The following is a 16108-nucleotide window of genomic DNA, read 5'->3' on the forward strand; positions in this document are numbered from 1 at the left end:
GCGTAGTTACCAACTGGTATTACTAACATCTGGTAACAATCGCTTATAACTGGTAGCCTACTGCACCTTGGTGTTCGACTCTGACGCAGTCAACTCGGGTGTGACGTAATCTCCAGCTCTGATTACAAGGTAAATGTAATGCAGCATAACTGAAATTATAGCAAACGTTTAGTACTCATCAGATTAAAATTATGATTCCGACAAACAAAAGAAAATAACAATAGAACCACTCATTCCAGCAGGCTTTGGTGTTTACGTTATGGTTGAAGTTGTCTTTTTATATGAAGGACACATTTGATTGCCTTTTCCACTGCTTACACTGTTGACAATGTATGTCCCGCCCCCTCCTCAATTTGAATTGGCCGGCATGTGAAGTTACATTGACCAACTCAACGCTGTTCCAAAAGTTGAATTGTTTTTAACTTGATATCGCTCTGCTCCTAGCACTTTCATAGTTCTATGTCGAGGGCGTTATTCCGCCGAGGACGCCGAGTTACTTAGGAAATATGTTTCGAAAATAGGAGCTGCCAGCGCAAAACACAAGTTTGGTGGACACACAGGCCCTAATTCCGGCGTTTCCTCTCGACAACAGTAGATACGACAGTTAGATAACGCTAACATTGGTTCTGAAGCAGCCAAATAATTCAGTGAAACTGAAAGTAAACGTTACACCCATAGAATCAGTTCAAATATCTAACTGACTATTAGAAGCGCTAACGCTGCCCTTTAGATAGCCAACGTCAACCAACCAAAAGTCAACCAATGTTAAAAATGTGAGCAAATACATCGCTAACGTCACCGAGCAAGTTGACTAACTTTGCATCGCCTTGTTTAGTCGAACAAATGCCAACAGTGAGCCATCTGATCTTTATCATGCCACCAAAAAATATACTAAGGCGCTCCACTTAATGCGGCTGCCAATATCCCCCAACAACATACCAAAAGCCATATACTGAAAATCCATATAGCAACTGTAGCTAACCGTGTTCCTGGCTAGCTATTAGATCGTTTCTCCTTTGTCCATCTGCAGCTTACGTTAGCTAGGTTCGGTTACACAGCTACATCATGGCACAGGATATGGCCCAATGCAGCTTAGCAAGCTAGCTAGCTAGCGTAGTTACCACAAGCAGGAAAGCCCTCTCGGAAACAACGTCTTTAAGAGAAAACGTAGGTGTTAGATATAGCAATAGACAAAATGGGCCCAGCCAGCGGCCAATTTTTACAAGCACACAACGGACCTAAAGGACAGAAATTAAATATTAGACAGATAAGCGACAGTGGTTGTTACACCCGACGTTATCGTAGCAAGCAAACGCTAACTAGCTAGCCAAGTTATGGCTAATGTAAAATTACGTCAACGTTAGTTGGCTAATGTAAGTAAGTAAATGCTGCCTTACTAACTAACCAACAATTTAAAGACATTAATAATCCAACTGGCTTGCATTACCATAGCTTTAAATTCATTCAAATAACGTCTTAGTCACCAGGAAAAACAATCCAAGCAGGCCTCTATACTGCTGCTCATACAACATCGACAATGTGTCAGTAGCAGCATACACAAGGGCTATCTGGCTAACGTAACATACACAACATGTAACGGAATGGCAGTTGTCACACCATTCATTTGATTGCTAGGTAGGACCAACGTACCTCACCAAGTCAGCGATCCGCTTATATCTAGTTTGCTAACAAAGACGAGCGTTAATTACGACTAACAGAACCCACTTATTTCATAGCCAACGGTGGCAAACGGGTGACTTAGCTGGCTAGGTTATCGAGGCTTGATGACTTAGCTACTTCATTATCCAACGGTAACATCGCGTACTAGCTGATCATTAAACATTAGCTAGCAAGCTAACTCCAACAGTTCACTGGGTATCTGAATTAGCCATACAGCCACGAACACCCCTTAAGACCCCGGATTTCGAATACTACAATTACATTTGAATGAAATTACCGCAACGTAGTCAGGACATAAGTTAGACTGGTCCACGTTAAGATGTACAGGTTAGCTGTGGCTGCGTTTCAATTATCCACGATGGTTAGCGTTACTTACGTAGCTAGCCACCTACTTAAATCTCACGTTAGATAGCCAGCTAGCAAGCCAAACTGACGTTGATGCCTGTGCTTGCGATACTATGCTATGGCTAACTTCGCATGCTAACGCAATTTAGCTATGCTAGCTTGCAAAACACTGGAAGTAGATTAGCTGATTTAGCCGGCCCAGCTAGCTAGGTAGCGTAACGACCAGTCAGCAATGGCATTGAATATCATAATGCATTATTTGGTGTTAAAACAATTTGAAAACAAGACAGACGAGATTTGCCAGATCTTTACCTCGCTTACAGGAATTATATGCTGGTGACCATTTTCTTTCTTTACACCTCACAATATTCACAATTAAAAGGTCGCTTTCTCCCTGATGCAGTTTGATTTTTCAAAATAAAATGGCGACTGTCAACTTGCGCGCGTACCCTATGCGGCTCGACCCCGAGCTCGCGACACCGCAGTAAATCGGGTGATGTACTGTTGCAGCCGGAAAACAGCAATGGCGTACGCACCGAACTACATGGTCCCTATGCAGTGTGCATATGTGCTTAGAATCGACGGAAAGTTGAATAAAGCACCGGACAATTAGCAGTGTTTTTCTTTTTTTAAAGCAGTGTTTTTCTTTTTTTAAAGACATGATACAAGTAGGTTTTGAAATTCATGACGATACGGTGTGGTAACAGACCTGAAGAGTCGTGTGGATTTTTACATATAGTAGTCGATTCAATCTGAAACCTCAAGTAATTGGGCACCTATTTTAAAACTGGTAATATACTGAAAATATAGGCTACTACAATTCCCAGCGAAGTGAGAGCAACTACCATTTGTAGTTTCCAAGTTCTAATGTTACTTAGCAACTGATCTCGGAGTTTACAGAAGATATTCCTTCCACATATGAGCTGTTTTGCTCACAAAATGCTTACAGATGGTCACCTGCCTTGCAGGGTAGGTCCACTGCTGAATATAGGGAAGTTTTGAATTTCTGTTACCTATGTTATTGATAGCCTACAGAAACTGCTATCGACGGTATACATTGACTTCTCAGGCCGTGTCTGACTTGTAGCCTGGCTCCAGCCGCCGGTTACTTTCATATATTCATGCAATACATTTGGGTCTGGTTGTACCAGCCTAGCATGAGCATGAAGGTTTAAACTGTTTAAACTGGGCCGTATTCACAAAGCATTTTATCTTACCACTAAGAGTGCTCCTAACTCGCGCTAAAACATTTTACGTAGGAGTAATTTCTTAAAAGTGATTCACAACGCCTCTGAGACCTACTCATACTAAGGATAATACAAACTCCTAAGCTTAAGATAAAAGCACCGTTGCTATGGATGACGTCGATTCTCATGCACGAGTTTAGAAGGGGTGAGGACGGTGATTAGTTGTTGACAGGCTCTCTCATTAAAAACTCATTCGTGACGTCCCTCTAACAATCCCACTATATCAACTGAAAATAAGAGAATATACTAGGCTTCAAATTAAGTCATGAAGAACAACAACAATCGGCGGCGATTGTTGTTGTTATCGATTTTCTATCAGTTCTCACCACACGACGACGTCTCATCTTTGCTCTTTGAATGTAATGGTATGGAGTTATTGAAACTTACTACGTGTAAAAAAGACTAGAAATTGAATGTTTATTTTTAAGCCTCGAAAGTTGCACTGGGTGCCTTTAAAGTAACACTATGCAACTATTTGACACTTTTTGAGGTTTGGTTTAATAGGTTTTGGTACCATCCTCAAATAAATTAAGATAGCATATGGCCATGTAAAGTAGGCTACAGATAAACACCTGTGTCCTTCCCACTAGCCATCCAGGATATGACTGTAGTTCTGTTTTCCGGGGTGGAACCAGTTGCTAGAGCGTATCATAAAGTGCAGAGCCAGGTCGGAAGGGAAAGAGTCTCCTCATTGGGTTTTAACAGAAGAGAGGAAGTGATTTATACCAGACTAAGACTATAGGTCATACATGTCTCAATTCCACACTAAAGCTGATAGGAAAGGGTAATGGTTTATATGCTGACTGTAATGTTAAGGAAGATGTTGAACATGTTATTCTTAATTGTAAGACATGATAATTTTAGAATGAAGTGGCAAGATGTCGAAGCTGAAAATAGTAGGTTTATAAATTATATTCTAGACGAGCAAGGGATGCAACGAGACAGAATCAAAGCTTTTATTAGGTTTCTGAACGGTACAGGTCTAATGAAAAGAATATACATAAAAAAAAAACAGTTAGTGACTAAGCAAGCTTATATCAGTGTCAGCTGGGCTATTGGTGGTATTTGCAAGGTTTTTGCATGCCTTTTAGGTAGTTAGCTTGCTAGTTTTGGAACAGAACTCATTATTGCTGCCTAAAACTATACTGCCATTTTCTATTTCCAATATGTTGCTAATGCTGACTTGCTTCTGTCTGGTCAATCATAAAATGTGTCTCTGAATGAATTGCTGTAGCCTATACAGTAGATCAGTCATGCATGTGATTTTGTGCACTGGAACAGAGTGCTGGTTGAAACGTGATTGCATGCCCAGTTCAGGTGTAGGTCTACTAATAGCCCAATAATGCCATTGCCCATTCAGAAAACACTTGGGAATAGAGCATACTATCACACTAACAGATAAAGAAGATCATGGTATGCCTAGAGCAAGGCAGATATATGAGGCTCTTTGAATTTCATTTGGATTACACTCTTGTGAAGTAAAGCATTAAAAACTTAGTTGGCACTCCAGCACAGCTTACTTTCAGCATCCCTTAAAGATCTACAGAACAGTGTGGCATATCACACTTGGTTAGCTAATATATATATAAAAGCACGTAGACGTGAATGGATATAAAAGTTCACCAATAGTTATAGGTTAACACTTACCTATTATACTAACCAATACTTGACCAGAAGCTTTGCAAAAGCTTGAAGAGCAAACATTGTAGGAAAGAGCATGTTAATAAATAATTTCACATTTAACGGTGATTTATTATATGTGGGAGAATTTGAATCCATCAGTGGTTATAATTAGAGTTTACTTCCTGATTTTAGATCAGAAAGCTTTCATACAAAATACAAACCAAACTACCATAAGTGCATCCCAGAGCATTATTTGCATGCTTTCTTTGTCCTCGCTCCTCGGCCCTCCAGCTTATACTGTGGAAATCGTGTGATGTCATGAAAGATGTCCATTTCTCAACTCTCTGCCAGAAGAGACGAGGAGCAAGGAGGGCCTATGAGTGAGGCTAGAGAATCCTATGAGGAAGTCTTTTTAGTCACCCTGACCGTCCCCCAAGCCCATCTGTCCACCATGGGATCCAGAGCCTTCAGCTGCTCTGCCCCTCACCTCTGGAACTCCCTTCCCCCTAACATCAGGAACATTGACCCTTACTCAATCGCTCTTTTTAAAAAACTAATCAAAACGCACCTGTTTAAGCAGGCCTATAACCTGTAAAGTTGTTGCCGTATAATGTATAATTCAATGTATTTTTTTCAATATATTTTTATAATTCAATGTATTTTAAATTTTTTCAATGTTGTAAGGCGACCTTGGGTCTCTTGAAAGGCGCCATATAAATAAAATGTATTATTATTATTATTATGTATGAAATGCAACGAGGATGGAGGAATCAAGGACAAACATACATGAGAAATAAGATGTGCTTACTCACTCACTCATTCATCACTTTAAAGGTTAAAGACACGTCAATTACTGATGACACAGCAGCATTACCTCTTGCTAGACTTAACAAACCTGTTTTTATATACGGCATATAATTTTTTTTTAAAGACTTTACAGTTTTTCACTATTGCTAAAACCCGTTTTTCAAAACAATAACGGCTTCCTAAAAACTGCACACAGAAAACTGAAAACCTCACACACAAAATGCTAAACCTGACACTCCCTTTGCAAGATGACTCCTTGCTATCAAATCTCTTAACTGTTCACAAAATGGAACTCGTGTTTTCATTTGGTACACACAGCCATATTTTCAAAACACACACACATACATTCATTTAGTACACACAACTAAGCATTTGCTGCATACTACCAAGCATTTACAGCACACAGAAGTGCAAAATTGAAAACACAATCATCGAATCACACCATATGAATGACAATGACTCATTGAGCCATTTCTCCTTTTGTAAAATGTATCAGTGTAGGCCTACATTGTTCATAGTCAAACATAAAGCTGCAATACTGTGTTCTCACAAACCATATTTACAATTTCAGTCTCCTGTTTCACCAAACACTAGATTGTATTGACATAAAATTGTATACAAAATGCTTACAGTTTTTCTCAATTGCTTACACACATTTTTTGAAAGCTTGCCTTGTTTTCTCAAAACTCTAAACACAAATCCCAAAACAACTAACAAAAAATGCAAAACCCTTTATATCTCCTGGAAAATGCTAATTTGCTTTCAAAAAATATTGAAAGTATGTTTTCTTCCTCCACAGTGTGGTGCTTTTTCAGCCCTGCAAAATACAAATACTGTGAGCACACTATATTCTATTGATATGCAGTATTACAGTACACAAGGCAAACAGATTTCGTACTTGTTCTCCATCCTGAAGGTTCTAATGAAAAACCATGAAAACATGGTCTTCCACAGCGGCCCAAATTTCATTAGAGATGACCATTCTCCTTCTTCTTTCTCCTCCTCCTCCTCCTTCTTCACTTTGTTCTCATTCTCTTCCTCCTCCTTGTCCTCCTCTTCCTTCTCTCTGTCCTCCTACTACTCAAGTTCCTACTCCTCCTCCTTCTTGTCCTCCTCTTCCTCCTCCTCTCTCTCTTACCCCTCTCCTTCTCTGGTTGTCCATCTTTTCAAAGTTTTCAATAGTTTACCAAACAAAACAGACGCTCCAGACACTTTTATGGTGCAGTCCTCGCTGCAAATTGGTCAAAAGACCTGAAAGTTTAGAGATTTGACTATTTGTGTCTTGCAGGTTGATGCTTTGAGATTTTACTACAGAAATGTGTGCAACAACATAACTTTGTGTACAGTGTTTTGACAACAATGTGATGTGTAATTGACAATTGATAATTGACAGAGGGCTTTCAAAGAGGGGGACCAGGCAGAGCTGAAGCGCGTACAGGGAGAGCTGAAGATCGCGCTGAAAGAGGCAAAGGATTCATACAGGAGGAAGGTGGAGCAGAAGCTGCAGGAGAACAGCATGAGAGAGGTGTGGGATGGCATGAAAACCATCACAGGCTGCAAGAAGAGCAGCAGCACTGTTGAGGGGGATGCAGTGAGGGCAAACCAGTTTAACCAGTTTAACCAGTTCTACAACAGGTTTGACAACCCTGCTACTGGAGTTAATGCCTGTCTAACACCTATTCCTACACCCCCCCATCAGCTGCTCTGCCACTCTTAACAGCAGCACCCCTCCCCCAGGTGACTCCACAGAGCCCCCCCCTCCCACCTACCATCACGGCTAAACAAGTCACAGGAGAGCTGAGGAGACTGCACCCCAGGAAGGCAGCTGGCCCTGATGGAGTCTGTCCAAGACTTCTCAAGGCATGTGCTGTGGAACTGGGTGAGCCTCTGCAGCATCTCTTCAACCTGAGCCTCCAACAGGGGAAGGTCCATGCTCTGTGGAAAACATCCTGCCTCATCCCTGTTCCAAAGAAGCCACACCCCAGGGAGCTACTGCACATCATAAGACCCCAGGTACGCCATGCACTTGACCCGCTGCAGTTTGCCTACCAGGAGAAGGTGGGCGTGGAAGATGCCATCATCTACCTTATGCACAGAGCACACACTCATCTGGACAAGGGGAAGGGTGCTGTGAGAATCATGTTCTTTGATTTCTCCAGTGCCTTCAACACCATCCAGCCCCTCTGTCTGAGTGACAAGCTCGTGCAGATGGGTGTGAACGACCACCTTGTATCCTGGGTCACGGACTACCTGATGGAGAGGCCGCAGTTTGTCAGGCTGAAAGACTGCGTATCTGAGACTGTGTTGTGCAGCACTGGCGCTCCACAGGGGACTGTGCTCTCACCAGTGCTGTTCACCCTGTACACATCAGACTTCACTTACAACACAGAGTCGTGCCACATCCAGAAGTTCTCTGATGACTCTGCTGTTGTGGGGTGTATCAGGGATGGACAGGAGGGTGAGTACAGGAGCCTGCTGGACAACTTTGTGCAGTGGTGTAGGAATAACCACCTGCAGCTGAACACCTCCAAGACCAAGGAGATGGTGGTAGACTTTAGGAGGTCTCAGCCTCCTCTGCTACCAATCTCCATAGAGGGTGTCAGTGTGGAGGTGGTCAGCACCTACAAGTACTTACGAGTACCTGGACAATAAACTAGACTGGTCAGCTAACATAGATGCCATATACAAGAAGGGCCAGAGCCGACTCTACTTCTTGAGGAGGCTGAGGTCCTTCAATGTCTGCAACAAACTCCTGCGAATGTTTTACCAGTCTGTTGTTGCCAGCGTCCTTTTCTATGCTGTGGTGTGCTGGGGAGGCAGCACAAAGAAGAGGGATGCTGGGCGACTTGACAGGCTGGTGAGAAAGGCAGGAGCTGTTGTTGGCACCGATCTGGACTGCATAACAACGGTGGCGGAGAGTAGGACCCTGAGCAGGCTGCTAACCATCATGGACAATGTCCACCACCCACTGTACAGTACTTTTAATGGACAGAGGAGCATCTTCAGTGGCAGATTCCTGTCACTGTCATGCTCATCAGACAGGCTGAGGAAGTCCTTTGTCCCCAGGGCCATTCAGCTCTTCAACGCCACACAGAAGGGGAGGGGGAGGGAGATGGACTTCTCTGCATGAGTCTACCTCAGTCTACCCTCCTCTTCTCATCACACTTTATTCCATCCCACTTGAAACCGCGTTGACTCCAGTGAACAGCACACTTGAACAAGTAAAGTCTTACTACGAATCACACGACAAATGCATTCGTGGGGTTGAAGATAACTTAAGTGAATACAGTGACCGCTTGGTGAGTGTTGAGACGCAACATTGCAGGGGGAGAATACGCTGTTGAAAAGGAAATTAGATGACCTGGAGAATCGGTCGCGGAGATCCAACCTGAGAGTGGTCGGCATCCCTGAAAATATGGAAGGTTCAGACCCAGGTAAATTCATGGCCGAATTTTTTAATGAAGTACTGGGCGCAGATTTCTTTACGGGACCTCTCCTGCTTTCCCGTGCACACCGAATTGGAGCTAAACCAACCGATGAAGGCCTGCGATCAAGACCAAGAGTATTCCTGGTCCACTTTCACTACTTTCAGGACAAACATCGCGTCAGCAGACAGAGGCAGGAGCTAGTCTTCCGTGGAAGTCGTGTGTTTTTCCATGAAGATTTCAGTGCGGAGCTGGGGAGAAAACGATCAACGTTCAGGGATGTTAAATCTCTGCTCTACGAGAAAGGGATCAGGTTTGGCTTATTGTACCCTGCCCGGCTCCAGGTCACCCATGAAGGTAAAAGACACTTCTTTGACTCACCAGAGGCAGCCAAAGAGTTTTACGATTCACACTGGGCAAAATAACGAGATGTTGAATGACTTTAAGTCTTAACAGATAACAAATAGGCCTACAGATACTTTCACGTAGCCCACTGCTGGCACTGTTGATGTTGGTTTAGCTTACTTTATCGAGGTAACCTGTTTTTTTCTTTGATTGCTGCATAAGGCTACTTTGCAGTCTTTAATAAGACTGAGTATCCTTTCAATCAGCAGATGAGAATGTTTTTTTTTTTTTTTATTGTACATGCTCAACTGATGTTTTCTGTAGCTAAGCGGGCTGTGCTTTGAAGGTGATGAGAATGTTCTAGGAAGGGAGCCACCCTTGATCAAAACGTTAGTTTTAGTTTTAAAGGAAATGATTTTGGAAGTTTCTAGTTTTGTAATACCTGCGATCGTCTTCAATTGGGGAAGTAGATCTAGGTTTGGGGGGGTATATTTTGGGGTGTTATGGGGTGTTCTGGGGAATCACCATGGCAGCTTACCTTAAATGGTCGTTTTTGTTTTGTTTTTCTCAGTATGTGTTCTAAACAGCGTATGCTTACATTGTTTATAATTGCTTGCCCTATATGTCTGTTAATGTTGCCAACATGATGAACTCTGATGAAGGCCATCCTGTGAGGTTTATATCTTGGAATGTCAAGGGGCTTAATGGTTCTGTTAAAAGAGCTAGAGTTTTTTCTCATTTAAAACAATTAAAACCAGATATATTACTTTTATAAGAAACACATCTCAGACTGGAAGATCTTAATAGACTCCGTACAAATTGGATTAGTCAGATTTTTCATTCCAAATTTACTAGCAGGTCCAGAGGTGTGGCTATATTGGTTTCCAAAAATACCCAATTTTCTCCCTCCAGTGTAATCAGTGACCACAATGGCCGTTTTCTCATAGTTTCCGGTTCCCTTTTTCAGAAGCCTGTTGTACTTGTGAATGTTTATGCCCCTAACTGGGACGATGTTCATTTTGCAAATAAGATATTGTCACTTATCCCCAATCTAAATACACACCAGCTAATTTTCTCAGGAGACTTGAACTGTGCTATTGACCCATTGCTGGATAGGTCCAATCCCAAGAAAATATCTTCCGGTATGGCCAAATCTTTTTCACTTTTCATGCAACAGAATGGTTTTGTGGATCCTTGGAAAATTGTGAACCCACTCAGTAAACAATTCTCTTTTTTCTCCCATGTCCAATGTTCCTTTTCCCGTCTAGACTATTTCTTTATAGATAACTTGTTTATTTCAATGATCAAACGGATTGAATACACCGCTATAGTTATATCTGATCACTCACCTGTGTTGTTGGATCTGGGCTTTCCTTTAAACATTAGAGAGCGACCTCCATGGAGATTTGACCCTGCTATCAAGTGAGGAATTTTGTAGTTTTATCTCAACTAACATACAGCCGCGGAAAAAATTAAGAGACCACTTCAAAATGATCAGTTTCTCTGGTTTTACTATTTATTGGTATGTGTTAAAGTAAAATGTACATTTTTGTTTTATTCTATAACCTACTGGCAACATTCCTACCAAATTTCAAATAAAAATATTGTCATTTATATCATTTATTTGCAGAAAAATGACAATTGGTCAAAATAGCAAAAAAGATGCAGTGTCTTCAGATCTCGAATAATGCAAAGAAAACAAGCTCATATTCATTTTTAAGCTACACAATACTAATGCTTTAACTTAGGAAGAGTTCAGAAATCAATATTTGGTGGAATAACCTTGATTTAAAATCACAACTTTCATGTGTCTTGGCATGCTCTCCACCAGTCTTTCACATTGCCGTTGGGTGACTTTATGCTACTCCTGGCGCAAGAATTCAAGCAGCTCGGCTTCTTTTCATGGCTTGTGACCATCCATCTTCCTCTTGATCACATTTCAGAGGTTTTTTATGGGATTCAGGTCTCGAAATTGGGCTGGCCATGACAGGGTCCTGATCTGGTGGTACTCAATCCACACCTTTACTGGCCTGGCTGTGTGGCATGGAGCATTGCCCTGCTGGAAAAAACACTTCTCAGAGTTGGGGAACATTGTCAGAGCAAAAGGAAGCAAGTTTTTCTTCCGGGACAACGTTGTACTTTGCCTGGCTGAGGTTTGTAAAAGACCATAAGGATTGAACCAAAGCGGACTGGAGGGTCTCCTAGTTCGTCTTCTCTGATGAGTCCAATTTTCAGCTTTGCCCAACACATGGTCGTCTGATGGTTAGACGGAGACCTGGAGAGGCCTACAAGCCACAGAGTCTTGCACCTACTGTGAAATTAGACTCATCAGAGAAGACGAACTAGGAGACCCTCCAGTCCGCTTTTTTCAATCCTTATGGTCTTTTACAAACCTCAGCCAGGCAAAGTACAACGTTGTCCCGGAAGAAAAACTTGCTTCCTTTTGCTCTGACAATGTTCCCCAACTCTGAGAAGTGTTTTTTCCAGCAGGGCAATGCTCCATGCCACACAGCCAGGCCAGTAAAGGTGTGGATGGAGTATCACCAGATCAGGACCCTGTCATGGCCAGCCCAATTTCGAGACCTGAATCCCACAAAAAAAACTCTGAAATATGATCAAGAGGAAGATGGATGGTCACAAGCCATGAAAAGAAGCCGAGCTGCTTGAATTCTTGTGCCAGAAGTAGCATAAAGTCACCCAACGGCAATGTGAAAGACTGGTGGAGACCATGCCAAGACACATGAAAGTTGTGATTTTAAATCAAGGTTATTCCACCAAATATTGATTTCTGAACTCTTCCTAAGTTAAAGTATTAGTATTGTGTAGTTTAAAAATGAATATGAGCTTGTTTTCTTTGCATTATTCGAGATCTGAAGACACTGCATCATTTTTGCTATTTTGACCAATTGTCATTTTTCTGCAAATAAATGATCTAAATGACAATATTTTTATTTGAAATTTGGTAGGAATGTTGCCAGTAGGTTATAGAATAAAACAAAAATGTACATTTTACTTTACCACATACCAATAAATAGTAAAACCAGAGAAACTGATAATTTTGTAGTGGTCTCTTAATTTTTTCCGCGGCTGTAAATACATTCTTGACGAACATTCTGTTTCATATTATGTGCTGTGGGAAACCCTGAAAGCGTACTTACGAGGTCTCATAATCTCCTATAGTTCATTTGCCAGTAGGGAACGTAAGAAGGAAATGCAAGCTCTAGAGCAGTCCATTTTAGAACTGGACAAGAAATATTCAGAGACTCCCTCTGCTAAATTATATAAGGAGCGGGCTGATTTAAATGTAATTATCTGTCTACCAAACAGTCAAAACAACTCATTCTTAAGACACGTGGTCTCTACTATGAATATGGTGACAAATCAAGCCGGTTAATGGCTCATCAATTGAAACGTCAAGCCGCTTCTCGACTTATACCCCTGATAAAAGATACCCACCAAAACACCACAAACAAGCCAAAAGAAATTAATAATATTTTGAAAGACTTTCACTATTCTCTTTACACTTCTGAATTTCCCTCTGATACAACAGATATGGAGCACTTCTTAGATAGTTTGGAAATACCAACTCTAGACTCTGAGGCATCAAAGGATTTAGATCAAGCTCTTACACAGGATGAGCTTAAAAGTGCCATCATGGCAATGCAGAGCAATAAATCCCCAGGACCTGATGGGTACCCTACAAATTTCTACAAGAAATTCAAAGAGGAGCTCACACCAATCCTTCTGAAAATGTTTCAGGAATCCTTGAAAAATGGTTCTCTACCCCCCATCCTTTCACATGCGTCTATCTCCCTTCTTCTTAAAAAAGACAAAGATCCAACCCAGTGTGGATCCTACCGCCCCATCTCTCTTTTGAACGTAGATGTTAAAATATTGGCTTAAATATTAACATGCCGTTTAGAGCGCCTCCTCCCTCAAATAATTTCAGATGACCAAACAGGTTTTATTAAAAACCGCCATTCCTTCTCTAATATTCGACAGCTAGCTGCTATAGTTTATTCACCCAGGGCTTCTCCGTGTCCAGAGGTAGTTATTTCTCTGGACGCAGAGAAGGCATTTGGCAGAGTGGAATGATCTTATTTATTTGATGTTTTGAAGAGATTTGGATTTGGTAAAATATTTGTGCAGTGGGTAAAGCTCTTATACCATTCTCCTTTAGCAAGCATTCAAACAAACTATTCTAGATCTGACTATTTTCCACTAACTCGTGGCACCCGCCAGGGTTGCCCACTGTCCCCCCTTCTTTTCGCCATTGCAATTGAGCCACTCTCTATCGCACTTAAATCAACATCTCTATTTCAAGGCATTAAGAGGGGCGAAATGGAACACTGTGTATCTTTATATGCAGATGACCTCCTGCTCTATATTAATGATCCTATGGCTAGTGGTCCCAGAATTGTGTCGCTTTTAAATCAGTTTGGAGCTTTTTCTGGTTATAAATTAAATTTTCAAAAAAAGCATACTTCCGTATTAACAACTCAGCTCTACATAATAATAATAATAATAATTCATTTTATTTTTAAAGCACTTTTCATTCAAAGGAATCTCAGAGTGCCTACATATTAGAAAATAACTATAATAATACAATAAAATTAAAAACAAATTTAAATATTAACATAAGCATAACAGAAAAGATTCATCACAAGGCCAGAAATGCCTTCCTGAATAAAAAAGTCTTAAGTCCAGCTTTAAAGGAATCCAGCGTCTGCGTTGCCCTTAGGTGGTCAGGGAGGCTGTTCCATAAATGTGGCGCTGCCGAGCAAAAGGCCCGGCCGCCCATGGTGCGACGCTTGGTTTTGGGGACGCGGAGGAGCAAGCTGTTTGAAGACCTGAGGGTGCAGGTGGAGGTTTGGGGAGTAATTAATTCTTGCAGGTAGGGAGGTGCATGTCCATGTATGCATGTATGGGTGATTATAAGGACTTAGTCTATCCGGAAAGAGACAGGGAGCCAGTGTAGTGAGTGTAATATTGGTGTTATGTGCTCATATTTCCGGACCTTCATCAGAATCCTGGCAGCGCTGTTTTGGATGTATTGCAGCTTCTGGATGTTCTTGCCAGTGATCCCATAGAAGAGTGAATTACAATAGTCCAGTCTTGAGGAGATAAAGGCGTGGACAAGCTTCTAATATTCAAACAGGATTATTTCCCTTTCCCATATCTCAAGATGGTTTCAAATATCTAGGTATACACATTACTCGCTCCTTCTCCTCTCTGTCTGAAGCTAACTATGGCCCCCTAGTCAATCAAATGAAGGCTGACTTTGAAAGATGGCGCAGTCTGCCACTTACCATGGCAGGGAAAATACAATCTGTAAAGATGACAATACTTCCCAGATTTCTTTATTTATTCCAATACCCAAGTCATTTTTTAAAATCCGTCAACCAATCCATAACATCGTTTATTTGGGGGAATAAGATTCCGAGAGTTAAGAAGTCCATTCTCCAAAGAGATCGTGAGGTGGGGGGATTGGGCCTTCCAAGCTTTATCCATTATTATTGGGCATCCAACATACAAAAGATATTATTTTGGCTCCATCAATCAGATACAAACTGGTGTCTACTTGAGGCTCAGTTTTGTCGTTCAACATCTCTCCAAGCTTTAGTGTATTCCTCCTTGCCAGTACAGCTCTCTAGATGTATAAACAATCCTGTTGTTTTGTCAACTCTCAAAATTTGTAATCAATTTCGCTGTCACTATAAGCTAACATCAGCATCCGTTCTGGGCCCGATTAATAAGAACCATCTTTTCCCTCCCTCTACACTTGACTCAACGTTTAAACAATGGAGTTTGAACGGTCTCATATACATCAAAGACCTATACAGATTTGACAGTTTTGAAAATTTGTGTAAATGGTATAACCTTCCGTGCAGTTCTTTTTTAAGTATCTACAGGTTCGCCATTTTGTTAAGAGTACATTTGTTCATTTTCCCGATCTCCCAGCCGTCACAGTGCTGGACAAACTTACTCTCACCTTTGTGAATAAAGGTCTAATCTCTCTACTTTTTTCTTAGTTGATGTCTCTTGAAGATCAAAGCATAGACAAATATAAAAGTAGGTGGGAAGATGAAGAAGCTTGGTAGCTGGCCATGAAGAAGCTTAGACAAATATAAAAGTAGCTTGGTATAGACCTGCCAGAGGAATATTGGGTAAAGGCACTGAAAAGAGTCAATTTTTCATCATCATGTGCCAGACTGGGGCTTATTCAATTTAAGGTTTTGCATAGAGTTCATTTAAGCAAGGCAAGGCTTTCCAGCATATACCCAGAGACGGACGCTAGCTGCGATAAATGTTCTTTTTCTCAAGCCAACCTAGTTCATTCTTTCAGGTCTTGTCCCCAACTTTCAGGTTACTGGGCAATAGTTTTTAAAACGCTAAGCGAGGCTCTTGGAGTGATGCTGGAACCCTGTCCACTTATAGCAATATTTGGTGTAGCTGATGAAACCCTGGGTTTAAATGCAAACCAGTCAGACATCATTGCATTCACCTCACTTTTGGCCCGTAGAAGAATTTTGTTAGTTTGGAAATCTTCTACTTCCCCATCAGCTTCGGTCTGGCTGGAAGATGTAATGTTTTTCCTAAAGCTGGAGAAGATAAAATTTACACTCAGAGGGTCTG

The 16108-nt window shown here is 41.4% G+C and overlaps 1 protein-coding gene across 13 annotated transcripts in view; it reads right to left on the bottom strand.

The window, feature by feature from the left end:
- Positions 1–2461, bottom strand: part of cnot1 (CCR4-NOT transcription complex, subunit 1) — a 32755-nt gene extending 30294 nt beyond the window's left edge. For 12 of the 13 annotated variants that reach the window (XM_080841544.1, XM_080841541.1, XM_080841549.1 and 9 more), the window contains exon 1: positions 2338–2461. The gene's annotated coding sequence lies outside the window, so the exon portion shown is untranslated. The remainder of the gene's footprint in view (positions 1–2337) is intronic. The other variant, XM_080841543.1, reaches the window with a different exon arrangement.
- Positions 2462–16108: the final 13647 nt, after the last annotated feature.

Source organism: Sprattus sprattus, assembly GCF_963457725.1.
Source record: "Sprattus sprattus genome assembly, chromosome: 7".
NCBI lineage: Eukaryota > Metazoa > Chordata > Actinopteri > Clupeiformes > Clupeidae > Sprattus > Sprattus sprattus.